We start from the raw sequence: 18,533 nt of genomic DNA, 5'->3' as shown, positions 1-18,533 counted from the left end.
GCTTCTATGGGTATTTCAATGTAGCGGTAGTGTTCACTGCCCAAACAGGGTTTAATACTACTTAAGGCAAATGCAGAGTCTATGCCGTAGCCTACACATGTGGCCTACACCATTGTGAGCGCTTAGACTCGTGTGTTGGTGAGTCTCTGCAATGGACCCTTTTCACTAAGAGTCATGCTTATTCACTTCAGCTTCATATAACTACTGCAGAAGTGATATCAGAATGTTATTGTAGTGTATCATATTGCTCAAGCATTAAGTTGCAACAGCCATATTGTAGTTTTTGTACACTGTCACAACAAATAGTGAAAATAAGAAGTAGATCAAAACACTGACCTTAACTTTAAACAGAGCTAAAATGCTGTAAGTGTGGTTTAGCGTTGTTTGCTGCTGCAGCAGCTGCTCACATGAAACAGTCTCTGCGTCTTTGTACAATATGCCAGCGATTCTTGAATGAATTCTATTTATGTTTTAAAATTAAAGCAAAACTTGTATATGTAGTGTGAATTTGATATACTTGGGTCATTCTACAGAAACGTCCACTTTTCTGTCTATCTATAGCTGTCACTGGTGTTACCAATCTTAATTGGTGTTACACATAAGAAAGGTAACACCAGTTACAGTAACACTGTAACTAATGAAAAATGCATTTTACAAAATGGCTGCTACAGAGCATCAAACCACATGTCGTCAATCATGGAATATCCACTAAAATATGTAATTTAATCCATTCGTATTCTATTTCTTCACAATTACCTAAGAATAAAGCAGGTCATACCAGTGATGTCAACTAAAAGCTTCATATGAAATCAGAAACGGAATGAGAAAATTTCTCATTCAGATCCTCAGAAAATAGGTAAAATCAGTCATCAGTGTGACTTTTATGTCAACATAAGAGATTTTTTTCTTACGCAGTAACACCAGTGAAACGACTCCTGGGGACAACAACTTTCATTATATATTTTATAATATTTATTTGCCTTTTTTTCTTTGTCATTTAATTTACATATTTCTTAGTCATGTATAGACAATTGCAGTTAAAATAGCAGAAAAATGTATTTTTTACTTGATATATGGCACTCACCCTTTACACATGACTATGGGGACAAGCACTTCTATGGTGCTTGGAATTCTAGATAATTGATTTAAAAACCAATATTGCTGAATTGATGGCTGAAGAAGGTGTAATTGTTGAAATAACATTGTTTTATTTTAAAATATAAATAAGCTGTAACCCTAACATGTTTTTGAAGTGTAATAGATCTGTCAACACTAGGGACACAAAAATGGACGTTTCTGTAGAATGACCCACTTTGTTTATATTTAGCTCGCTATAAAGGCAGTTATTATCTGTTATCCAGCTAACATAAAGCAGCTTTCTGCATCAAATTTTTGTATTTTTGTACTCATGTTTTTAAAAAGCTCATGCTATAGGCAATAAACTGTCAATGATGTAATTTCTCCTACATCAGCTTAGTATGAATGTTGATGTTAGCTGATGTTAGCTGCCATGTTATGTCAGAGACATGGCACTGCTCTCCCACACCACAAACACCTGTCAGAAAAGTGAAGTCAGAATGTCACAGCATAATCATGCTGCTAAGATACAAGCCAGGAGTTGAGTTTTCAAGTGAGTAGTGAAAGGTGGACATTATCCGATTTAAAAATTGGAGTGAAACTAAAAGAAAGACACTGTTTGGCAGATCGCTAACAAAACTTAATTTAGCCAGCTAATGTTTGCTACTCATATAAAGCTGGTTTTTCTTCAACTAATTTGAACTTAATGTTACGCTAGCTAGCTAACTAGAACGCGTATCTTGCTAGCCTACCATTAGCAAGAGAGCTTAAACAAAGTCTATCAAATAGACTTTAACCTACATATAAAAATGTTGGTTTGCTGTTTTAATGTTACAGAAATCACTACCATGCTATAAATGTGTCACAAAGATGCTCCACATTAGTTAGCGTTAGCTGGTGGCAGCTGCATAAAGAAAGCTAGCTACACTGTTTGGGAATATAGCTACTGTTAGTGACAGCTTCTTACTAGTGTAGCTAGCTACATATAAATGAAATCTATCAAAGTAGATGGAGAAGCTGGAAATACGTAGGAGGAAAATGCTACCAAGCAGATCAATCAGTTGTTATGGTCTGCCGCAATGTGTAGTTATATTTCTGGGTTGGGGTGTGTTAGACTACGGCGTAAGGTACGGCGTAAGGTATGCAGCTACATGGTACGTATGCCATACCTGTGGCACAGATTTGACACAGAAGCATAAATTGGCTCTGCTTAAACACAGACATTTCACAAGCATTTGAAATTGTAACAGAAATTCAAGTGGCATATTCTTTACTTTGCATGTTGCAGTTCTACAGTGAATCCTTTGGTAAAGTCTAACTTTGAGTGTTACTGGAGTAGTCTATTAAGCCTGTTAGCTGCCTGCTGAGTTTTAACCTTGGTTAAATAAAACCATTCAGTTCACAGTATTACTTCATATACTCACAATTTGCTAACTAAAAACACACATTGTGCGATGCTGCTGGTGTGGGTTTCCTCTCTTTCAGTGAGGCACAGAAAAGCGACTTGAGTGCTAATACCTCCCCCTTGTGGAAAATCATCAGCCTGCTAAACATCTTTATAGTCAAATTACCTGTGGATACCCTGTTAATTATGTTTATTTATATATGTTTATTATTATAAATTGTATCAGTGAATTTTTAAAAATTGAGTAATTGTATTAAGTAATTGTGACAGCCCAAGTCACTCCATAATTAGATATGTTTTAGTTTCAATGCCTTCACTATTAATTTAAAATGTGAAAAATATCAAAAATAAAAGGAAAACTGTTCACAAGTAGGTGTGTCCAAACATTTGATTGCAGCTGTAAGAAATAATAGGCCACAAGAGATCAGAGAGCAATTACAAAATTCACTGATGCTTTGAAGTTAATGTGGACTTGCGTGTGAAAAACAGTGACTGATACTGTACAAACTACAAATGTGGAGAAAGGCAGAGCTTAGCAGTTTTTCAGAGAGCAACATCAAAAAAACACACTCGAGCATCTGTGCAGAGACAGCTGTTAAAACTGAAGGATAAACCGGAAGGTGGCACAAACTGAACACTACTGACTCATTCTCCATGTAAGATTTGGGCAATGAATCATGAAGGGGCTGAGAGTCGAGATACATGCACACACTCGTCAGAGCGTGCACAGAGAAAGACGGTGGCCCCAAGAGTCCTCTGTTTGCTGAGCGATAATCTGATGTCCTCAGAAGGGTACTTCTGTCGACCCAGCGTTTGCAGTTTTTCTGTGTAATTTGAAGTAAAGCTCAGAGGATGTGCTTGCTACTGTGGTGCACAGCATTGCTACTGAGGTCCACTGAGAGTTGTGTGTGTGTGTGTGCGCGTGTGTGTTTGTTTTTATTTTTGGGAAATTCTCTATGCGGTTCCATACAGCATGTTCTAGTCAGTTTCCAACTGATTCACCCAACATCATACAGCACTATCATGTAGACATTTCAGTGTGAGGCACAGACAAGAACCCAAGTCAGCAAGTCAGTCTCAAGTAGCGAGTCGATCTGACTCCGCCGACTTGACTTGGCCTTGTGCTTAAATGACTCGTGACTTGACTCACACTAGCACTTAAATGACTCCCAACTTGACTTGGCCCCATCCTTTTGGAAAAGGCACAGTGGCAAAAACAAGGGTATTATCCAAGAGCAGCAGACAAACTGAATTTGCTCTGGCCCGAGAGCTACTTATGGGAAAAACTCCTGTGAGTCCTTACAACCATGGCCTGGAGACAGAAATCATGAAAGGTAAACGGCAGTAAAAACTGTACTGCCGTTCTTCTCACAGCTCACAGCCTTTTATTACAAAAAAACAATCAGTCAGAAGGACAAAACAAAGCTCTACATACAATGACTGTAGTGTTTAAAGAAAAGAGGCGATAGCTAATTTATTTTTAAATTACTATCGACTAATCTAGCTGATGTTTTACTAAGTTACGGATGACAGTCCTTTAAATGTTTTACAAAATTCAACTGGATTAGCTATTACGCTAGCTAGCAAGCATACTTACAAACTCCAGACTGACCAACTGTATCAAGTTTGTTTTGCCCCTTTATTTTAAGCACTGCATTTACTGAGTGTAGCACTTCAGTTCTTTCTTTCAGACTGAAGGCTTTTCTGTAAGCAAAGGCTTGTTTTTTAAGACCTGACAGGTTCAGCTAATAACAAGACTGAAATATTCTACTGAAGACTTGAGACTCCACTCGGAGTTGCACCTCAGAGACCCGAGACTTGACTCAGGCTTGCATGAAGTGACTTGAGAACATCTCTGGTGTGAAGTGCTCTATTCGTGTCAAACCTTCCATAGCAGTCAGTGTGTAATAGAAAATGTGTTACCTACATTTTAAAATTGTAACTTTAAAGGTCCCATGTTCTACATTTTCTTGCATTATATTTTACATTTTATTTTTATTGTTGTTTATTTCTTTCATTATTATGTAGGGTTTGCACTATCAATTGTATTAGCAAATGAGTAACTTGTTGATTACTTTGATGATTAATTGAGTAATAAATTGATTTTCTTTTTTGTTTTTTTTAAAGACAAACCATAAAAAAGAATAAAGTATTGACAAATATACAATAGTGAATATTGAATAAAGAAAAGAAATGAATCTGTCATAAGAGGAGAAGATAATGTGATGAGATGTGATGTTCTGCCTTTTTTAACTGGGTATAAAGTGCAGCACTTCAGAGTCTTCACTTCTGATAAAAGACAATCAATGACTTTGTAAAGCTCACTTCACACATTCTCACTTCTTATCAATCAAAGGTTTAAATTCCCCTATTAAGCAGTACTTCTTCTTTCTCATAGTGAGAATTTAGCACATGTCAAAACAAGAACACATGCTATTTTAGTAACAAGATTACCAACTATCTACTTACCAAGTGGCAGGGCAGCTTACTGGGTTTGAAAATGAAAATGGCATTAGCAATTGAAGCCCTCATGGTATTCAGGCAAATACAGTCCAGATTCAGGCCAGCAGCCTTAGTCTTATCTCCTTTTCTTGTTTTTAATGCAACAGAGTTGAGTTGACTGTACATATGAAACTGAAAACTGTGCAACCAATTAAAATTCTGCCAACAAACATCTAATCCCTGATGATCCACCACACAGTCAGGACCCTGAAAAATCAGTGATTTGATATTCGCTCTGCAGAACACAAACAAGAACAAGGAGCCACAACTGTTATGGTTAATTACAGCTAAGCCCTTATATTCAAACCTAAATAAAGAGCTACAAACTGTACATCTCTTTAACTACCTACAGATGCCTTCTGTTCCTTACAAGCAATTTCATTCAGGTGGACTTAATGCTCTTTGTAGGTTGATGTGTACGGATTACAATTAATCCACTCCATCTAATTCAGGTATCCTAAAATCTCTGTTGGTTAATCATGAGGGAATTAAAGCTACAATCAGAGACCGAAGGTACTTTTATATGTTTGACATCATTAAGCGTGATAGTGGAAAAGACGTGACAATTCTCTGACAATCATTCAGAAAAGAGTCCCATGTAAACGTCCCAGTCACAATACATTTGTTGCAGCCTGTCAATTTGTCGTTGAGTCTGGAGGAAATAAGGGGAATGAATGAGGAGGCAGGAGGAAAGAGGGGCAGAGAGACAGACAGAGAAACAGACAGAGAGGCGTGATGCATCAGACAGAAAGCAAGACTCTTTTAAACAGTTTTTATTTCACTCTAAATGACAAACAGGCCCCCACACTGTGAGTGGATTATAGACTGTACGATACAATATCTGTTACAGCTGAGGTCAACAGTTCAATCTCCGCATTGACTGTACACGGGCAATGAGGCAAGGCCAAGCCTAGTGCTTTTTGTCATTCTGAATTTCACGCCTGAGTTTCCCAAATTGAACCGATCCTGGCTGCCATGTAGCCAGTGGATGAGGGTTTGATAGACTAGTCACGGAGGTTATCACGTTCTCGTGCTGACAGACAGCAAGCAACATTTTGTATTTGCAAATCAATTTTCAGCAATAAGGAGAGGGGGGATGCAAGGAGGTAGTTTGTAGTGCTGGAATCGATTTGAGCATGCCTCTCTGCGTGGAGGAAAAAGAGAACAACAACTTCATAGAAATTAGGGCGGGAAGGTGAAGGATGGCTCAAAAATAAAGATGAAACAACAACACAAACATGCTAAAGCTCGCTTATGAATATGCATTAAAATCTGAAAAACACACAAGAGCATCATGCGGTTGCGACAAATAGGCTAGTGGATGTTTGTGGCTTATAAAGTGAAGAAACCAAAGGCCTTCCCAATGTAAAGTGTTTAAAAAAACCCTTTAGAACAGAGAAGAAAATACAGAGACAGGAAAAAAAAATCTATACGAATTTGGTGTTTTCTAGTATGAATTCAATAAACACACTAGACTAGATTTTCAATTGGACACTTAGCCATTGTAGAGAGATTAGGATAATGAAAGTTGTCTTTGATTTTCAATCCTAGCACTGCTACTTGTCACTAACTTGTTGTGGATTTAACTGTCAATCATGTTGTGGATTTAAAATAAATTTCTAATAAATTCTCTCCTTAAGTAGGCTACTCTTGTAAACTTGGTTTTTAAAAATTAAATATTTCTGTTGTGGCAGCTGCTGTGCTCTATATGCTTTGGAAATATTCCTGTTCTTTTAAATATGGCTGTTATTAATTTTTCATCCAGAGGGAAACTATGTAAGCACATCCTCATTGTGTACAGACAACGGAAAGTTGCCTTTGCTTGATTGGTCAGCGGCTGCCGTGTTATTTGCCAAAAGCTGAAGCCTAAAAAAAAAGTTAATTTTTCTTGTCCACGATGGGGTTCATCGCTGTGCCATAATCACTCATGTATTTTTGCGCAACCCCCTGTTATAAAAAATGACTGGGGATGAAATTTTAGATGACAAATTTATGTGCAGTGGAAACGTACTGCAAGAAGCTTTACCAATTGAAGGAGAGCTGTCTAAAAGACTAGTCCATTTATAATTCCATTTACATGCAAGCCAGCATAGTCTATCTTTACAATGGTAAATGTCCTCTTCAAAACATGCCTACATTTATCCACATTTAAGTTACGTATTGTACTTTACTGGCCCTACAAGGGAAATTTGTCACTTTGCTGCCTAACTAGGCCCAATCTGTGAGCAACATAGTGCAGCTTGGGGCAGTGGGGGGTTAAGTGCCTTGCCCAAGGGCACAACCAGGTATACCTAGTCAGTTGTGGGATTTAAACCTGCAACCTTCCAGTGGATAGCTCATTGCTCCTACCACAAGGCCACTGGCCACCCTAAGTTTCCTGTGCTTCCAATATTATGCTGCTTTTTCTCCTTCAATTTAAAAAACGAATGGTGTCTATTTCTGACGAAATGCTTAATGAAGGATGTCTCTTCCTGTCAGCGACAGTGCAGCCTTTTTCACCTTTGTCACTCATTTTTTGTTACATGTGTAGTACTACAGAAAAAGCTGCAAAATGGCTTAAGTCACTGGAGCTGACTGGACCATATGTTAGAACTGGGTTAAGCTCAGGTCAACCTGATTACATGATCACAGACCGCTAGTCTAACTAAGCTGAGATAGACTATTATTAAACCACTGGTGTGCGTGTGAGTGTGGTTATTGGTCATACTTGCTGAATTGCCTACTTTAGTCTTTCTCAACCCTGCTTTCTGTTGATTTTAGTGTTATTACTCAACCTCCCAGCTAATTAACAATCCCTTCCTAAGCTGAACTAGTTGTGTTAGAACAGGGGAGAACTAAACTATGCAGGGAAATTACGAAAATTACTACTAAAACTACTATTAAACATTGCACAGAAGTAGTGGTCCAAGAAAATCACTGAGAACCACTGACCTACATGGTTTAGATGCTGCTGTGTCTGGATAAGATGTTTATGTACAAAAAGGAATGCTCTACCAGAGAGATCAGAATTTAAAGATGAAATCACCAAGTGAGTTGTTCCAGGCACTTCTCCCTCTTTAATACAAAGGTATATATACCTAGATGCCGTGTTGTTTGCTGTTCTCTATCTAAGGTGATACGTCTGCGCCTCCCCCACATTGGGACAGTCAAGAGCCACTTGTAAACAAATACACGTGTATTGAAATATGATGAGTTATCATGATAAAATCTGCCAAAAGTTCCTTATTACTTAATCATCTCGGTAGCTTTTATTTCTATTTAATAACAGTGATCGTGCTGGTTAGCTGGCCAGAGCAGCAGGAAAGTATTCAGCCTGCACCCGATGTTAAAAACCAAGCTCCGGTATAAACACAATGTCACACACATCAGCAAATCCATCAGTGTGTGAATCACTTCTAATCTTAAAGCACATTAAAATATAACAATCCCCCCAAAAAGAAAGAGGCTGAAGTTGGCTTTCTATTAGTCAGCTTCTTGTTCGAATTTTCCTGTTCCACCTTAAGTGGTGCAACAGTTACACTGTGGTTGCAATAATTAAGGTGGAACAGGAAAATCTGAATAAGCTGACTTCAGCTTCGTGCAAGAAGATGCTAATAAAAGGTGCTAAGAAGGTGCTAATTGTGATTATCTATATAGACTAAGGAATACGCAGCAATGACAATCATTGTAAATAAATGAATATACCTACTACATCAAGCTTAATATAAAACCAAAGGATCAACAATCACACGGCCATATATACACATGAACATCACACAAAAAAATAAGCATTGCTGCGTTCTCTCCGTTATGTAATCCTATCCCACTTTCTGATGGCATCTATGTATGTATATCTAGGCTTTAATACAGTTCGGCCTGATTCTCAAAGCACTTAGGACAGTCATTACTCACTATCACCATTGTATCTTCCCAGCCTCAGTCATAACTGGCTGGTCCATCTATTCTCAAAACATTTTGGGTGCCATTTTGTTACATCACTGGTCTGTGAGCGTGATTGCGGTAAAATTTAGGACCACCTCAGAGTGGTCCTAGCAGGATAAAACTAGGAAATATTTATGATCTTTCAAAAATGTCATGAAAAGAGCCCTCCCCCGTAATGTAAACAGCACTGAAGTCAACTGCAAAGCCATCAAAACTTATAAAGGACGATATTTAAATTTAGCCTACAATAACGTTGACTTTGCTTAACAGCAGCGAAACGAAAAGTATTTTTTCTTCATATATATATATATATATATATATAACTGCGGTCCCACCGTGAAAAAATAAATAAATAAATAACAATTAAGTATTCAGAGCTTAGATATTTAGACTAGCCTATGTTATGATCTATTTAAACCCAAGGCAATAACTGAGATAGTAATAAACTAATTATATACAAAATCATCATTTATAGGGTACTTTCTTTTGAGAAATGGCTGTCACATACCACAACCCCTAAATTTCAACTTGTGAAAATAAAATCTAACGTTTAAATTTTTTTCAATGTTGTTTTTTAAAAGATCTTTTCAATTTCTTTTAAAGTTGAAAGATTTAGATTTATCATGAGTTTAATTTTTAAATAAAAAAATTTAAAAAATGATTTTTTTTCCATGTTGTCATGTCACTATCAAAACAAAAAGAGCCTTATTTTAGCCACACCCCTGCATTTAAGAGGCCACATGGTGAGCAGTTAGATCCCATTATTTTGAATTAAATGTGAATCTGAAAATCAGTGTGTAACATTAATTGTGTTTTAAAGGTGTCATTGAATGGAAAACTGGATTTATGTTGGCACAGTTGAATAGGGAGAGTTTGGCACGTGGAACTGACATACCATGAACCTCAAACACTGCTGTCTCCTGCTTCAAATACAAATACTGCATTTGCAGAAGAGGGCAACAAAACAGGCCAATTCCAAAATCTTAAGCTGTTACATAATAGTCTTGACTTAATATTTACGTCCCCAAAATGTACATATATGAGCCTAGGTTCTAGCCCAACAGGAAACAATGACAACAAAGCAACAGCAACGGAAATGGCAGACTACTTGTGGGAATTATACCATCGCTAGGTGTGAAGGGCAATTTTTATACCCTTCCCAATGAACTGAACTGTCAACAAGCATGATTGATGTTTATCTTTAAACGAGGCTGAAGTTGGCTTACTATTTGCCAGCTACTTTAATCCAATGTTCCGATCCACCTTAAATGCTGTAGCTTGTACAGGCGCCAGAATGTAACTAGCACCATTTAAGATGGAACAGAAAATCTGAAAAGCAAGCCAGCGAATATGAAGCCAACTTCAGCTCCCACATCTTTAACAGGATCCTAGACAACTTTAATTCAAATTTGTTGGTTTGCTCTGCACATTTCACTTCGGACAGTTTCTCAAACATTGGACAATACTGAGCAGGCTTTGCCCAGCGTTTGACACTGAAGAGATTGAAGAGAGGGGCAGTTCCAACTTTATTAGCATCACAACTCCAACGGAAAGTAGCTAGCCATGTTGTGTGATTTTATCCACTTTTTGATGGTTGAAGCCAGATCATCATCAAGTTTCATAGTGAGCTAACAACCTTAATTCACTTTGTGTTTTTGCCCAGATCGAAAACAAGTAGCTAGTATAGGTGACATTAGCTTACTAGCAAACTCCAAGTAACGAGCACAGCTAGCTAAATAGTATGCTGACCTAGCTTATTTACACAGAGGTACGTTTTATTTTCCTGCCTGTGTCTATTACAACATGTTGCTTTTGTGTGAGCCATTGCAGCGCCTCGTTGTAAACCAGCAAACTGAAGCAGAGCTCAACACATTAATCATGAGCCCACCAAAAAAGGGAAAACCAGCTTGTTTCATTCTAGGGCCAAATCATAGGGTTGTAAATGGCCGTGTAAAATCACATCTGGGTTTTTTTTTAGCCTCAACCGAAGTCACATACCTTCTTTGTTGATATTAGAGAACAATTTAAAGTACTGAATAATACCTTTAATAAAAATGTTTGCTAGTCATGTCTTGGCTAGTGTTTTTGAGTTATGCTCAAAATGAGCTAAAACTGTCACTACCAAAACAGGTATTACCAAAACATTGGCTAAAGTTTTGGTAGGGTATTACTGCTTTGTTAGTGATAAAATGGAATGTTCAATCTTTTATTTAATAAAATAAACATAATTAAAGTACAGGGTCACTCAAAAAAAAGAATTTTAGTCTTAAGTCCAAGTCAGTTACAAGTCTGAAATTACAATGTTTAAAACTCTGACTTTGAAGACCTTTGGAAGAGCAATGTTAAAAAAGAAAGCAGAAGTGATTAAAACCACATATTGTAATAAACTGTTATAATACAGTTCAAAAGAAACACTAATATAAAATAAACCTTGTTCATTACACTTGTCTGATGATTGTGATTTAACTGCATGTACTCCACAGAAGTTCTTAACGTTTTTTCCCCTTATTTATGTATCTATATCTAGTAACACAAAAAAATAGGGGTTATGCACATATGCATATATAAAAGATTAATAATTACAAAATAATCGTACGTTTACAGTAGGCCAGGAGCAATGATGTACCATGTGAGCTTCCTGTCTCACTTCCCATTGGCTGCGTGCATACTGTTAGATAGCAAAACAGCTGACGTGCCACCTTCCTTTTAAGGTTTAGATAGATAGAGAGATAGATAGATACTTTATTGATCCCAAAGGAAATTTAGCAGCCAGTAGCAGTCACACAACACAGGACAGTAATAATAATAAGGGTGAAACAATATAAAAGGAAGAATAAATATAAAAAATTCTATCTACAGGCATATATACAAATAGAAATATAGAAAAATATGCAATAAGATCTATAACCTGAGATGAAACAGGCAGTGCAATAATGAATGTACAAGGAGGCGCAGGTAACGGCATATAATGACAATACTGAATTAATATGTGCATATATTGGTACTGAAATAAAGTGTCTAGGTGAGGTGTGTCCAGATGTGCAAGATGCACGATAGGGGGTACAGAAAGTACAATATCTACAGTAAGGTGTCCATATGTGCAGATGTATAAAATAAACCTATGATTTAACATGAGATTCAGATTCAGTCCTCATCTCTCCCCTTCCCTCTTCTCTCTTCTCTTCTGGCCCCACTGGGAAGAGTTGAAGAGCCTGATGGCTCTAGGGACAAAGAATCTCCTGAATTGGTCGGTTGAGCAGCTCTGTGACAGCAACCTGCCACTAAACATGCTCCTCTTGTCCATGATGATCATGTGCAGCGGGTTGCCATCATCCTTCATAATGGAGAGCAGTTTGTGCATGTTTGCGTAACTTGCTGTTAGCATGTCTGGATTTGCTGGTTTTGATGGCCCTGAATCTTCTTCCAGAGGGAAGCAGCTGGAAGAGGTGATGTCCAGGATGAGTGGGGTCAGCTGTAATTTTGCTGGTGCGCTTTGTCACTCTGCTTTTGTAGATGTCCTGAAGCGTTGCCGGACTACATCCAGTGACCCTCTTTACTGTCCTGATTGTGCTCTGGAGTTTCACTGATTCTTGTCATGTGGGGGAACTAAACCAGATGGTGGATGATGGATGATGTGAGGATGGACTCTATGATGGCAAATCTCAGCATCTTTACAGCTGGTTCCTTAGAAACACAGTGAGAGCACACAACCTTGTGGTACACCAGTACTGAGGGTCCAGGGTTCTGATGTGCGTTTTGCTAGCCACAGCTGCTGTCTCCTGTCTGTCAGGAAATCCATGATCCACTGGCAGATGGGATCTGGCACAGACAGCTGGGACAGTTTGACCTGCAGCAGCTCTGGCACTATGGTGTTGAAAGCTGAGCTGAAGTCCACAAACAGAACTCCAGCGTAGATTCCAGGACTGTCGAGATGCTACAGCATGAAATGCACGGCCAAGTTGACTGCATGTTCGACAGACCTGTTAGCTCTGTTCACGAACTGCAAGGAATCCAGCTGAAGGTTTGTTATGCTCTTTAGATGGACTACAACCATGCGTTTAAAGACTTTTATGGCTATAGAGGTTAGGGCTATTGTACAGTAGTCATTTAGTCCAGTAATGTAATTTTTTTTGGGGACTGGAATGATGGTAGATATTTTGAAGCATATGGAAACAGAGCAAAGTTCCAGTGATTTGTTGAACATGGTGGTGAAAATTGGCGCTAGCCGATCACAACAGTACTTCAGAGTGGAAGAAGAGACTCCGTCTGAACCCGGAGCTTTTCTTACCTTCTGTCTGCTGAAAAGCCTGCTAACATCCTGCTCATTAATGGTGAGATGAGGGGGTCAGTGGAGAGAGAGCCAGAGTGGGGGAGGAGGGCAGGGGACTGGCAGAGGGAGACTGAAGATTGTTCTTTGTGTGTTCAAATCTGCAGTAGAACTCAATCAGGTCATTGGTGAGTTGGCAGTCATTCAGGAGATGGGGCGTTTTTCTCACCTTGTAGCTGGTGATCTCTTTGAGGCCTTTCCAAACTGAACTTGGATCATTAGCAGCAATGTGGCTTTTTAGCTTTTCTAAGTATTTCTTAGTCATGGAGGATTTTTTGGATTGAGTTAGTCTGGGTCTTCACTCCAGACCTATTTGCCTTGGGAGACCATACCAGGAGCAGAAGCGGTTAAAGATGATGATTATGAGTATTTCTTCTTTGCTGCTTTAATCTAGTTCTCCAGCTTGTATTTGGCCTCTTTGTAGAGAATTCTGTCCCCACTCCTGAACGCTGCCTCCTTTTCCCTCCGACGCTGAAAGTTCAGCTGAAAAATTGCTGTAGTTCAAATGCAGCTGTCCTTATACAAACTGATGTATGATGTCACAGTGTCTGTACATTCATCTAGGCTCCCTGTCACCTCTTCAAAATAGTTCTAATGTTGAAAATGCAAGGGAAAGCATCAGTGAATTAAGATATCAATTCTTGTGATGAATACCTAATGCTAGTCCTGGTCTTTCCATTTCATTTTGACACACAAAAAAGAACAGCTGACAGTTTCAACTCATTACACATACTTTGTATTCAAACAACGAAATTACAGTGTTTCATCAACCGACTTAGGTAATGTCTGACATGGAGGTGATGTATTTTTCATTGTCCGTCGCAGCCCAGAGGGGCCATGTCTGAACTGAGGTAGTACTTGAGATGTCTTGTCCCATTTAATTCTGACATTATACATATGTCAATTACACAGCTGAGATGACAACACTTCTAGGATGAAGACGGACAAGACTGCCCACTAACATGAGTGTGTGAAAATATGTGACACGTGCAATTACAGTGCACAACAACTCACACATGTAGACAGCAGTGTTAAATCCAATTAATGCGCCAGCAAGCCTCAAAAGGACCCTGGACAGAAGTCTGCATCCACTGTTAACTAGAGCAAGCCTGTAATTTTTCAGCTAAACTCACTTCTTTAGCTCAGGGACCCGCTAAAGCCAGCCGTGAAGCATGAATCGGTGATGGCACTTTGTATTTCACTGAGGAGATTTTTCTTCTGCTGCCCCCCCACCTACATTTCATGAGTGTACTCTCTTTTTCATAAATGAATACTAGTGGGGATAAATTAACTCGCTGCTAATTAGGCTGGCAGCCAGCTTTCAATGCCATGCTTAGCAAACAGCGAGCATGGAACGTTGGCATTGTGTCATCCGAGCTGGCTTCTGTGGAGAGAAATATTCCTCTATTCTCTAATGTTCATCCCTAGTTCCACTCCGCTATTCAGGCTGCCAATTCTATCGCTTTATGACGAAGGTCCACATCGCTCTTTTATTCGGCATTGATATCCCCTCATCTGCATATGTGCTGTTCCCAACCCTTTCACTCCGAATAAATATCCGTGAGCCCCAAAAACTCCTAAAAACTCTTTGTTGTCACAGTTAGATGGAGCGAACATCCGTATGCCTCAGAACTTGTCTCGGGTGTAATTACTTTTTACCCCAAGAGAAAGAAATAGCTGTTGTAAACGAGACTGCAAAAAACCAACAATAACGGGAACTTCTCAGAGGAAGAGTGCTTTTATGAACTTTCATTATCTCTATGCTGGAATACTGGGCGAAAAAGAGACAGAGGATGTTCAAGGAGGGCCATTAGTGTCAGGGTTTAACTGCAATTATCTCTTCATTAAACTATATTAGGTCATTAATAATCAGTAGGCTTTGCTGCATTTTGGGGCAATTAAAAATGACTTTTGTCCAAGGTGTTAAGAGGCCTGGCTGCGAGGCGGTCAAGAATCTTTGTCATTTGTCTTCTAGCGAGAGTCCGTCTCTAGAATCTAATCTCATGGCTGAATTAACATTCCCACCACATCCTCTCGGAATTAAATTATTTTTCCATCCACTCTGTCCTGTGGAAAGAAGTTGCTAGAACCGCTGGCTGGGCTTCTTGGGCCCAGTGCTAAGGATTAGGGTTTCTGGTGTTAAAGGAAATGTCACGTCCTAAATGAGAGAGGCTTAGCTATCAGTCCTCTGTGGGCTGAGCAACGTTCCTCAGAAAATGAACGCACACTCAAGTAACCCTCCATCCTCCTTTGGCTTCCCCTTTTCTCTAGCTTTCATCCAGCCCTGCATCAAATGGCAGGTGACCGGTGAAAAGTACGGCAATTGACCTTTACAGCAAGTCTAAGTTTTGGCATGTGTGTGATGAGGTTCCATTCCTCCCCCAAAGTCGGCCAGCCGGCAACAGACACCTTAGGTCTTGTGGGTTGATCCAACTGAAGCAGCATGTGCTTAATAGCGGGTGTAGGGGAGGGCTTCTTTCTTATTCTTTTCTTTGAGCTGGTACACACCCAGACAATGAATCAAATTAACCCCTTTAGCTGGTGAAGGTCGAGGATGTTGGGGCATGGTATCCAAGTGAATGCTCACCACAAGACTGAAGATAATTGGGTTCAAGTGCCTTACCTGAGAGTACTCAATTAAACTGGTGCTTGGCCTGAACTCGAGATGCTTGTCTTTTTCGTCTTCTGCTTTCTTTTTTTCTGTTTCCAATCAGCACTGTCAGGTCTCTGCTTGAAGTAGCTTTCTCATCAACTGTCACGTTTCACACCTCTGTCTCATACAGTAAAAAGTGCCAAATCTGTATCCGGGTTTAGTTTTTTTGGTATTGACAACAGTACAATTTGATGAGAAATATTTCCAATTACTTTCTGGTCCTCTCAAATCATCTCGTGAATGAGTTGCAGTGCTTAGAGTTGAACCAGAGTATGTAATCGCCCAGATGGACATGGCCAGAAATGAGCAGGGAGGGCTTAACTCATGACACTTGACCTTGGATGCGGCTGTAACAGCCACATATGCGCCACTGGCAACCGGCGGTCTGTTGCTCTTCAGAATTCCTTGGGGTGTTCATTTCAGCCCAAACTCTCAGCCAGGGCAAGATTTGTGAGGTCAGCATGGGCCAGCAGAAGCGTTGAAGAAAGAGTTGTGAGTTTGTGTACAGCAATTAATCCGAAGTCTGAGAGCTATGAACACAGAGGGGTCGAAGCAAGGGTTATTGTGTGTAGCTTCAGAGTCACAAGCAGATGTCCACAAGGAACACAACAAAAAACATAATGTAAGCTTGTAACTACTCTGCAGTGGGCAGACTTGACAGCGCAGCATAAGATTCTAACAACTCAGCCTAATTATTACAATTCAGTTATTTCAGTTTACTAGAGTGAGCAAGTACTTCTTCATACATGAAGATTGCATTTTTAATTAGCTTGCACATCAAACAAATATCAGAGATAAAATGTTGTTTTTTTTTCTCTCCTGTCAGACTTGCCACACATTGGTGCAGCCCAAAAAAAAGAATGAAAAGAACAATGATCTGTAATAGGGTTGCCACCGTCCAGTTTTCACTTGGACAGTCTGGTTTTAAGACTGTGTCTGGTTTTGACTATCATTTGCCCGGTTTTTGCTGTGGTTCTCCCAAATTGTGTGGGGAAAAAGCAGCCAATAAAATTGTGCTGGTCATCTTCTTTGTCACTCCCCATTTCCCCATCTTCCACTAGCAATTTTAGACCAATTGTATTTAGCATAGTTGATGTTTCTTAACGCAATGGCCAATTACATAGAGAGGTACCAGACGTCACAGCATCAGAGTCACAGAGAAGAAAGGAAGAAGAGGCACTCTCAATAAATCAGTCAATGTCTGTTTCTTACTAAAGATAAGCAAGGCCGAAGAGGATTATGTTCCAGCTGCTGGACTAACATCAGTGTGTCACGAGTTAAGCACCATGTCATCTACTTATCTCAGGTATAGTTGACAAATGATAGGCTGCTTGTACAATTTTCAACTTACTAAAAGTCTTGTTTTGAAGAAAAAACTTGCTGACAGTGGCAAGGTCAAATACAAGTACAGCTGGAAGACACATTAGGGGTGAGTCTAATGGAGTTTTGACTTTAAATGCATGTCTTAGGACAGACAGGTGTCCAGTTTTACCTTATTGAAAAAGTGGCAACCCTAATCTGGACTAAGTCTGAGTCTGACTGCTGCTGTTCACAATGAAAACAGGAAAAGGGCATGATGGACAGCAGCAAATCCCACCTCGGCTTATTTGATTTGCTGGAAGAAAGTAAAATGAATTTGAACTATGTTTCCCATCCCCAAAATGGGAGGGGAGGGCTAATTCCAGTTCAGTGGTGCGACCAGTGTGATAAAGTGGTTCAACTTTTGGTTCCTCTCCCGAGTGGCTTACTGCTTGGGGCAGAGTCGGTGATGCAGTTAAATCCTTAGAATGATAAATTTATAGGAAAAGTGTACGTTTTTACAATGTGGCTGAAAAGGGAAAAATACAACGGGTGGGTTAGCACAGGGCTTTAATACATTAACCTCCTCACTATGTGTATTGGAGAGGGAAGTGGAGGGGAAGAAGAGTGTGGCTTTCATTTCATTACCAATATAACAGTATAATGCTGATTTGAAGCTCTATGGCAGAACGAAATCCAGGGTAATCTCCCCGGTGGACAAAAGCATCCTCCCTCTCTGTACATGTCTCTTTTCCACCCTCCACCCTCTCTGTGTTTTTCTCCCCCTCATCACTCTCCCTCCCTTCCTCTCTAACCAGTTTCCCAATGTGCTCTCCCTTCCTCACTCCCTCCCTCCACTTTCTCTCCACCCCCGCAGTTGTACCGTTTGCTGCAGGAGCCGCTCAGCTGTCACAGATGCGAGCAGACATTATCCACTGGCATACATTTCGGCCCTCTACAAAGTAATGACTGCAGTGTAAGGATTACCTCTACGCACCCTCCGTACAGCAATCATGCTGGCTTGCAACAAGGGGTGGAGGGAAAGAAGAGGTGGAAGGGTTTTTATGACAGGAGAAAGGGATGACAGAATTAAACAGAGTGGTACGGAATGAGTCATCAGATACAGTCATCCATTCTGAGTGGTTAACGCTAATGCTAATGCTAATGCTAGTCAGCCTTTCAAAGCGATGACTGAGGAGGTGATAAAAAGCGGCTACATATAAGAATCTGTGCTTGTCGGTAGGCACGACTATCCTCATATCCACATAAGATGATGTCTGGCATTGATCTTCTAGCCTTGTAATGATTTTTTTGCGAAATAACCTGAGGTGCACGACGCAAGCGCTTCC

The 18,533-nt window shown here is 39.7% G+C and overlaps 1 protein-coding gene across 1 annotated transcript in view; it reads right to left on the bottom strand.

Moving 5' to 3' along the window:
- mdga2a (MAM domain containing glycosylphosphatidylinositol anchor 2a) overlaps positions 1-18,533 on the bottom strand; it is a 207,559-nt gene that overhangs the window by 61,309 nt on the left and 127,717 nt on the right. The window lies entirely within an intron of this gene.

This window comes from Colossoma macropomum, unplaced genomic scaffold, assembly GCF_904425465.1.
Source record: "Colossoma macropomum unplaced genomic scaffold, Colossoma_macropomum, whole genome shotgun sequence".
Classification (NCBI taxonomy): domain Eukaryota; kingdom Metazoa; phylum Chordata; class Actinopteri; order Characiformes; family Serrasalmidae; genus Colossoma; species Colossoma macropomum.
This window is presented reverse-complemented; position numbering and strand designations above follow the sequence as displayed.